At 41.4% G+C, this 8,509-nt stretch overlaps 1 long non-coding RNA gene across 4 annotated transcripts; it reads right to left on the bottom strand.

The window, feature by feature from the left end:
* Positions 1 to 1,793: 1,793 nt before the first annotated feature.
* LOC127786204 (uncharacterized) lies at positions 1,794 to 7,782 on the bottom strand. Of its 4 annotated transcripts, none has more exons than XR_008019928.1 (3): positions 3,187 to 7,782; positions 2,305 to 2,593; positions 1,794 to 2,068 (listed from the first exon to the last, which is right to left on the bottom strand). It is a non-coding gene; the product is annotated as an uncharacterized LOC127786204 (long non-coding RNA). The 4 variants fall into 4 exon arrangements; XR_008019929.1 differs by having other exon boundaries at positions 2,305 to 3,353; positions 4,705 to 7,782; XR_008019927.1 differs by having other exon boundaries at positions 2,305 to 5,161; positions 7,341 to 7,782.
* Between the last annotated feature and the right edge of the window lie 727 nt (positions 7,783 to 8,509).

The following is an 8,509-nucleotide window of genomic DNA, read 5'->3' as shown; positions in this document are numbered from 1 at the left end:
GATTTTGGAAATTTCGGGCCGAAATTTCGGGATTTCGGTGACCCCCAATCAAAAGGACTCAACCGATAGAGTGAACCCTGGTCGCTGCTCCTAGGCCCCTGGGACCATCTACCGCGCTCGCTCGCCTTGCCAAGTCCCCTGGCCGCCGGACCGGCTGCGCTGCAGAAACGCATGCGCGCGCCGTGCATTGGGGCGTGGTCTTCACCGGCCGACCGTACAGATCGTCATGTTTCACCTTTATATATATTTTTTGTAAGCTGTCGTGTGGTGCTTTGTAACCACATCCGATATAGTGAAGTTTTCTGGCTGGCGCTAACCATCATGCTCCTGAGGGACCCGGAAGCCCGCCGCCGGCCTTAGCCTCCCCTCTCCTTCACCGCTTCGTTGGCGCGCCCAGGATCCGCAGGCTGCTGCCGCCTCGGTCCTCACCAGCCCTCACGCCGCCACCTAATGACGGCGGATCCTCCAAGATCTTCCCCCCACCGGCCGCCACCACTTCCAAGCCGCTCACCACCGGTACAAGCAAGCCCTAGCGCCGGCAGCCCATGCTCGCGCGCTTGAGAGGGAGAGCAGCGAGAAGAGAGAAGAAAGAAATAAAGAAGAGAGAGAGGCTGACAGTGGGCCCACCATGAAAAAGTTTTATTTTTTAAAACTAGTGAAGGAGATTAAGTTAGCTAAGTGACTAATATATTAGGCTGACATGTGGGTCCCGTCTTCTAATGAAAAAGTGTTTAAAAACATGTTTAAAACTTGACAAATTACCATGTCTTTTTTTTTCTTCAAAATAGTTTCATTTTTAATAGTAAATTCCAAGTTATAGTAACCACACACTTTAACAGCACTTAGCTATATACATTTTGGTATATATAGAAGTTTCCTAAAACTACACTAACAACCCGCGAGATGGCGTGTAAGAGAGACACATAAGCTCTGTCCTTTGGGACTAATTAGAGAGAGAGAGAGAATAAGTTCGATTGATGCTTCTGCTTCACTTCGAGGGTCTTCCACCGGCCAGCCTGTTTATCTTCTTGCACCATTCACCGAGCTCCCCAACTGCAGGGCACAAGTCGCGGCGCGTGCGCTTCCATCATCTGCCCAAATGGATTATGACTTCCATTTTTCTTAACTCCCTCCATTTCATATTATATCATATTTCAACTTAACTTCTTTAATTTTATAACATTTATAAAACTAAATTAATTTTATTAAATCTAACATAGAATATATTTTAGCCATAAGTTTGTTTTGTGTTGAACAACAAAGCTCTCGTGCGCATTCAACATAGCAAGCCTATGAATACTTGATGTTGCTGTAATCAAGTTCCTGGTGTTTGTGACATGCCAAGGCAAGACTGAGGACCTGGATGATTGTGATTCCAGATATCCTAGTGGACCTACTCCTAAGTGATTTCCAAGCAATTGGACTTGTCCTCACACAAAGCAGAGTAGTGAAGATTAAAACCGGCCTTTTTGTTTTGAAAGCGCATAGCTCTGTACAATTACCTTTTTATAAGTAATTCTACGTGCTCTCTGCCGATTGACAAACGTCGTGACATATATAACCAAATATTGATGGAATGGACCACCTGGCCATATAAAAAAAATATAACTTGAACCACCCATATAAAAATGCTAGATGCGCCACTTGATGATCGCTTTACTGTTGTTCAACTAATTTGTGATTGCTTACTGTTACATTGCATAGTGTTCTGGGACAGCATATGTTCATATGGGTTTATATAATTATACTCCTTTAATTAAATCTGTTCTTTAACTGTTCATATCGCAAAATGGTTAAATAAATTCGCCGGGTCGACAAAGAACGCCGACCGTAGTATATTAAGAATTTAGAGAATGTACAGAGATGGCGAGGCTTCGCAGCCACTGCCTATTTACACGATGCACACCACTATCCGGAGAACCGGAGGAAGCCACATAAGGGCCTCTCACAGCGCCGTTAACAGACCGGCCGCCTTCCAAGACTCCCATTCATCTTCAATGGCTGCGCAGAGCAAAGAAGACGATGTTGCCACGCCCTCGAAGACCCGACCATTTCGTTCCTTCCAAATCTGGTTAAATAAATGAGAATTGAGCTTCAATCACATGAACAGAAAAGCTCCTCATAAATTCAGAAGTGGCATTCATAGCAAGCGAATTCAGACTTGACAAGCTCCTGATAAGTAGAACTTCCTCCGTTACATAATGTAAGTCATTCTAGCATTTCTCACATTTATATTGATGTTAATAAATCTAGTCTAGATTCATTAACATCAATATGAATATGGAAAATGCTAGAATGACTTACATTGTGAAACGGAGGGAGTAACATTTCAATTATGCTCCAGATGAATGCTTCTGAATTCACCACCTCGTCAGGCTTCGTTCTTGCTTCTGCCTTTGTCACCCATCGCTGCAACGATCCCCTCCAGATCACGGCTGCTCATCCTCAGTTTAAGGTTGGTATACGAAACAGAAGAACGAAAATTGGTGTGTGGCTGTTTGCTTGATTGTTTCACTATGTTATGCGTTGTGTACTGATATCGGCCCAGTTTTGCTTCGCATGAAGAGTGGTTGCTAATAAAGCATCATAGGCGCTGCCAGATCAGTTATCAGGTTTTACGAACAGAGCAAACTATGTTTCTGAAATTATGTTTTCTTACAATATGGTCACGTCTCCTATTCTCGCTTTCATGGCTAATAGTACCTTTTTTTTAAAGATCCATTAAAATTCAGGTTGATCTTGGTGTCTTGGAGTAAAACTTTTTTTTAAGAGAAGGGTATTTTTTACCTGGTTTTACATCCAACCGAATATATGCAACATTTTAAAATTAGGAACTTAGCCCTCAAATAACCCAATCTGGTTGATCTTGATGCCTTGGATTAAACTTTTGTTTTAAAAGAAGGATATCTTTTACCCGGCCTTTACATCCAACCGGATATATACAATATTTTTAAATTACGAACTTAGCCTATAAGATAGGGAACTTAACCATCAAATAATTCAATATGTAATTCACTCCTATCGAAATTTGAACTCAGGACTTTAGGTATTACTCAGGTCAGTACAACCACTAGTCTATATGCTTTTTTCACAACCTTGGATTAACCTATGGTTGAAAGAGAAAATTGAATAAGATGGAATGGCTTTGTAGGTTATTCGAGATCTCTGTGAAATTAACCTACATACCTGTGGCTGTGTGGCCTCCAAATTGCCTGTGTTGCCTACAAAAATTGCAGTTAAATTTGAAACATTCCTCTGTATTCATTCATGAATAAAATCTGAACTGACACTGTACTTTGAAGACCTTTATCTGCCGTGGAGTGCATAGATCGAAGAGTGCTGCTGCTGTTTTTCTGCTAAGATTGACAGAATGTAATTGTTTTGGGCTGATAATACTTTACAGATTCTGAGGAGAGATAGTTTGCTTAGATGAAAATATAACTGCATTAAATCATTTTTCATGTTGAATCTACAATATCCTTTTTATATAACATCTTTTTCATGTATCAATTTTTACAGTGGAATCTAACGGAAAACGAGGAAGTTATAGTTTGGAGACTGGAGTTGAAACTTAGAACGCAACCAATATGCAAGTCAATACTCACTCCATCTCAAAATATAGCAACCTATGACGGGATGAGGCATATATAGTATTACGAATCTAGACTAGGGCATATCCTGATTCGTACGTAGTACTAGAATATGTCGCATCCAGTATCAGGTGGTTGTAACTGGGTGCTTTGATCTTTGCTAATGTACTGTATTGTTATTGATTTATGCAGCACTGCCAGTGCCCTTTGCCCTTTTGGCGAGGGCTGTCAAGACCATTGGCACCTTCCTCTCCACCAACTCAGACGCCGCAAGGGGTCATCCAAATTACTACCATCTATTCTGAATAGTAGAAATATTGGCGTGCTACGCCGCGCCTGACCATGATGCCGCTGAATTGAGTATACATAATTGCTCAAACTGGTTCAAGAGAATTAACAATTGAACATTGTATCAAGTATAACTGCCCCAATATATTGAAGAGACTTAATTACCATTAACTTGTACACACAACAGAAGGCTGTTTGCAAGTTTGCTTTGGCACATATATCTGAAAGTAGAGAAATCAACACATTGTGTATTGGTAAACTACAGTGTTCACTTGATGGTGAACAATCAGATCATCTTTGTATTGGATCAGTGTTAAGTAGTGCTAAGAATTGAATACTTCCTAGTAGTATTTCAATACAAATTAAGGAAAAGAGATTAAGCAATGATCAGATCAATGCTTACCAATGACATATATCATCAATGCTTGCCAATGACAATAATTTTAAATCAACAGATTAAGATACTTAAATATCCCACATCTATAAAAAAAACTACATCACTTTCCAGGAGTTCTATAATTTCTCTCCCATATCAACTCTGGTGAAAAGGAATACTATACTAATTAAAAAGCTTTGAGTAGCATCTATATTTATCACTGATGCTAGGTAGTTGTGATACTATACAGAACTTTGCTTGTTCGAATTCTGAAAATGCTCCAACACAAATATTTCCATTCTAAGGAAGAAATGAATGAGCGTATGGTTGGATTGGAAACTGTAACCTGAACTCTACATATATATAACACAGCTAATTTTGTAGTACTCAAAAAAGCTAGCAATATGCTAAAGTGGGTGAGAATACTTGTTGTTTCTATACTGGCTTTACCTCAATGCAAAATAGAATGTAGTGGTCGGAGAAGCTTTCTGGGATGGTTCAGCATGGTAGAGAAGTGTCACTTTTATCCTGCCATCACTCCTTGGTGGACTATTGAAAGTCACCTATGCCAAGGAGGAAGAAATTTGGTGTGGGGTCCCAAAACTAATGATTCGGAAACCGACATGTTTAGACTGTATCAAGCCCTGTATCAGTAGATTGATACATGTTCAACGATCTGGATCTTCATTGCATACATTTGATCAAGGTTTCAAAGGAGATAATATTACAAAATATAAGGGTATTTACAAGCTTGTGGCTAACTATTACAGCAGAAGCTATATGATGACTCAACTCTAGTGTTTTGCTATAGACTTAAACCATCTATCTAATCTATACTTGAGAACTAAGTTAAAATGAGATTAACTTATATGATTGAACTCCCGGCTTCAGTAAGAACTCAAACGGACTGAAAAAAATGTGGGGTTGAAGCAAGGGTGAGTACAACGTACTCAGCAAACTATTATATTAATCAACAATGAATGCATGAAATAATAATATTTGAGTAGGGCTAGATTTACTTGCAGAAAGCAGAGAATATAGAAGGAAAGTCTATAATGTTTTGAATGCAACAGTATTTAATAAAGTTTGAAATTATGTTTCTAACCAAGATGACATTGTGAGTCCCAATGCCCGATAACCGCAAGCACGGCTATTCGAATAGTTTTAATAATATTCATACTGCAGTAGATATACGCTTTACCCGCAATCCATGACGTGCCAAACACATTAGCCTTGTCATGGTAAAGCTTTTCGGTCACTAACATCAGTGGTACCTGTTCCATGAACTCTAGTCCCCATACGCTCTGAACGTAACGTTATCAGCAGCGAGAGGAGTTCTGGCGTTCCCGGGGTTTTTAGAGAGAACTGGTTGAGAGACCCCCATCATCTCAATCAGGTTTTCATAATTCACACACACAGCTCACGAGATAATTAAGATATTTACCTGCGCCTCGGTAAATATCACAATCGCCCTGCTCGGCGTAAGTTTGCCTCCTACGCGAGGACTTAAGAAGAACCACTATACAGAGGTACCGCCTTTGCTAGATAACTTAATCAGCTAGGTCTATGCCTATACGAGAATTGCGGTCGTACTCGTATGTTCTTCACATGTACTTGGTAGTCTTATGTCGGTTGGAACAGTACTAGCCACCCAGAAATCAACCATTTCTACCGTACTATCCCAATCTAAGTTTATTATATTTTATGCATAATCTAACTAGGCATGGCTAAGCAAAATCTAGCATATATCTGGTTTGCTATATATTCAGGTTATGCATTTAAAATCATGTATGGCTAATGCAGAAGATATTGGAGATATAGAATATAGGATTATTATGCTCAAAGGAGAGAAATAATAACTTGCCTTGCTCCAACGCAAATAAATCCGAAATAGGCAACCTGATTATCTGATGCTTAAAATACCACAGGTTGCTATCCATATAAAATAGACTCTACTGAAGAAGAGGAAGATCCAAATTCAATAAAAGCCATAAAATAGCAAGAAAGAGATAAACGGTTAGGAGGACTAGGGTTTAGGTTATCTCTTTTATGCAGGTATATGGATTACTGGGCTGATATTTTATGTGCAGGTTCTAAAGGGTTGGGGGCTAAGGTGGATAGGAGATTAAGCAACAATTGTCGCTTATATTTCTTGTGTGGGTTTTGGTTTCTTGGAGAGTAGGAGATATACCGAATAATCTAACTGGTTAAGTGGATATGTGGCTAGTATTGGTCGAGGTTGGGCTTTGGTAGAAGAATGGCTAGGATTTAGTTGTTCTCGAGTCGATGCTGAAATAGGATAGCATATCGGCTCGTAATTCATGCATAGGCTATGGGTAGTAGGCGGGTAAATGGTTGTGATTATAGCTGGTGGGGAGTCTAGCAAATAAGTTGACTAAGGTTTCAGTTTTCTAAGCCGATATCGAGGTAAGATAAATATCGACTAGGGTTTGGGTGTTCGCTAGTCGTCGCTAAAGCATGACGACTAGGTTTGGTATCTTCTTTAGCTGGTGTCGATAGACAATATAACGGCTAGAGGGATGGGAGGTTTGTGCAGGTTTAGAGAGGCGGAAGTGTTACTCCGACAACCGTGAGTGGCGACGGAGCGGCTAGGATCACACAGAGCTCAAGAGCTAACTGTGCGGCATGCTGTGGAGGTCGAGGGAATAGTGAAGCTCCGACCGTTGTACGCATCAAGGCGTGGGGTGCCAGGAGCAGCACTTCGACCTTGGGTTTGGTTTTGCCGGGCTTTACAACCAACGGTTCGACGTCGGGGCCAATAGACCGCAAACGTCCCCATGGAAGGCGTAAAGTTCCAACCGGCGGCTTTTTAGTGGCTAAAGGGTATTTTGGGGTAAAAGAAAATATTTGAAAAAGGCAAATAAAAATTCAAATGATATTTGAATAAATTCAAATAAAATTATAAAATAACAAATTAGGCATCAAAATGAAGCATTTGAATTTAGATGAATTTAGATCCAGGTTTCACTGAGATCGGATCTACGGTTTAGGATATATAGGCTTCTAAAGATTGGAATTTGAATTAAATAGAGTAAATTGCGAAAGTATACTGTTCATGGGCCCACCTGTCAGGGATTCCTTTTTCTTTTTCTTTTTCTCCTCTTCTTCTTCTTCTTCCCGTCTCTTTCTTCTTTTTCTCCTCGGTCGAACAGAGAGGAGGAGGAGAGGGGGCGCCGGGCTCCGGTGGCGAGGAGGCGGTGATGCCGGCGGCCAGTGGTGTTCCCGACTGCAACGCACCTAGGGATGGCAGTGGCCGGCAAAGGGAGTAAGGGAAATAGCCGGAACGGCGGATGGAAGGTCGTGAACCGGGAGGAGAGAGAGAGCTCCGGTGAGGTTTGATTCAGAGGTGGAGGAAGAGGGGAAAGGGGAAAAATGGATTCCTCTCATCGAGGCAAGCTCGATGGCGCGAGGGATTGGCCGGTATTGCTCCGGTGAGGGAGATCGGCCGACGACAGTGATAGCCGGCCATGGCAAGGAGAGAGAAAAGAGAGGAGGGCTTCAAGCTCGGTTTGTGGGGGATAAACAGAGGGGGTTCATCCTCTTATATAGGCGATGAGAGGCGGTTCGAAGAGGAGGAAGACAAGGGAGAATCGGCGACGGCGATGGCGTGGAAAGAAGGATGACGGCGCCGACTTGATTCCTTAGCGGCGACGGTTGCGGCGGCGTGCGCCGTGCACGGCACGCGCACTGGGAGGAGGGAGGCGGCTGGGTTGTGGGCCGAACTGGGCCGGGCTTAGCTGGGCCGGCAGCCCAAGAGGAAGGAGGAAAATAGAAAGAAAAAGGATTGGGCCAAAAGGAAGAAAGAACGGAGTTTCGGCTCGATGACAAAAAGAAAGAAGTCTAATTTGTATACTTGATTTGGATAACGTTGTTTTGCGAAGAATTTGAATTAGGAGAGAATTCAGAAAAGGAGATTTTCTAATTTATTTGAGTGCAATATTTAGAGGTGGAGTTTGAGGGAATTTATTTGGAAGCACTCAAATAGGAAAATAAATTAATAGTATTCCTCAAAATATTTTTGGGAATGTGGTAGGAAAATAGGTGGAGGCAAAAGGATAGGATTTGAATCCTAAAATATATGGCATGGGTTTCAAGGAATTGTTTGAGGCTAAAAGGAAATTTAGGTGATAAGGATATAATTTATTTTCTTAGCACAAGAGCAATTATTCACAATATTTGTAATAATATTTTTCTTGTGCCGAGAAGGAAATCAAGCCACAGGAATTAAATTAGC

The sequence above is a fragment of the Oryza glaberrima genome, chromosome 10, assembly GCF_000147395.1.
Source record: "Oryza glaberrima chromosome 10, OglaRS2, whole genome shotgun sequence".
Lineage (NCBI taxonomy): Eukaryota > Viridiplantae > Streptophyta > Magnoliopsida > Poales > Poaceae > Oryza > Oryza glaberrima.
This window is presented reverse-complemented; position numbering and strand designations above follow the sequence as displayed.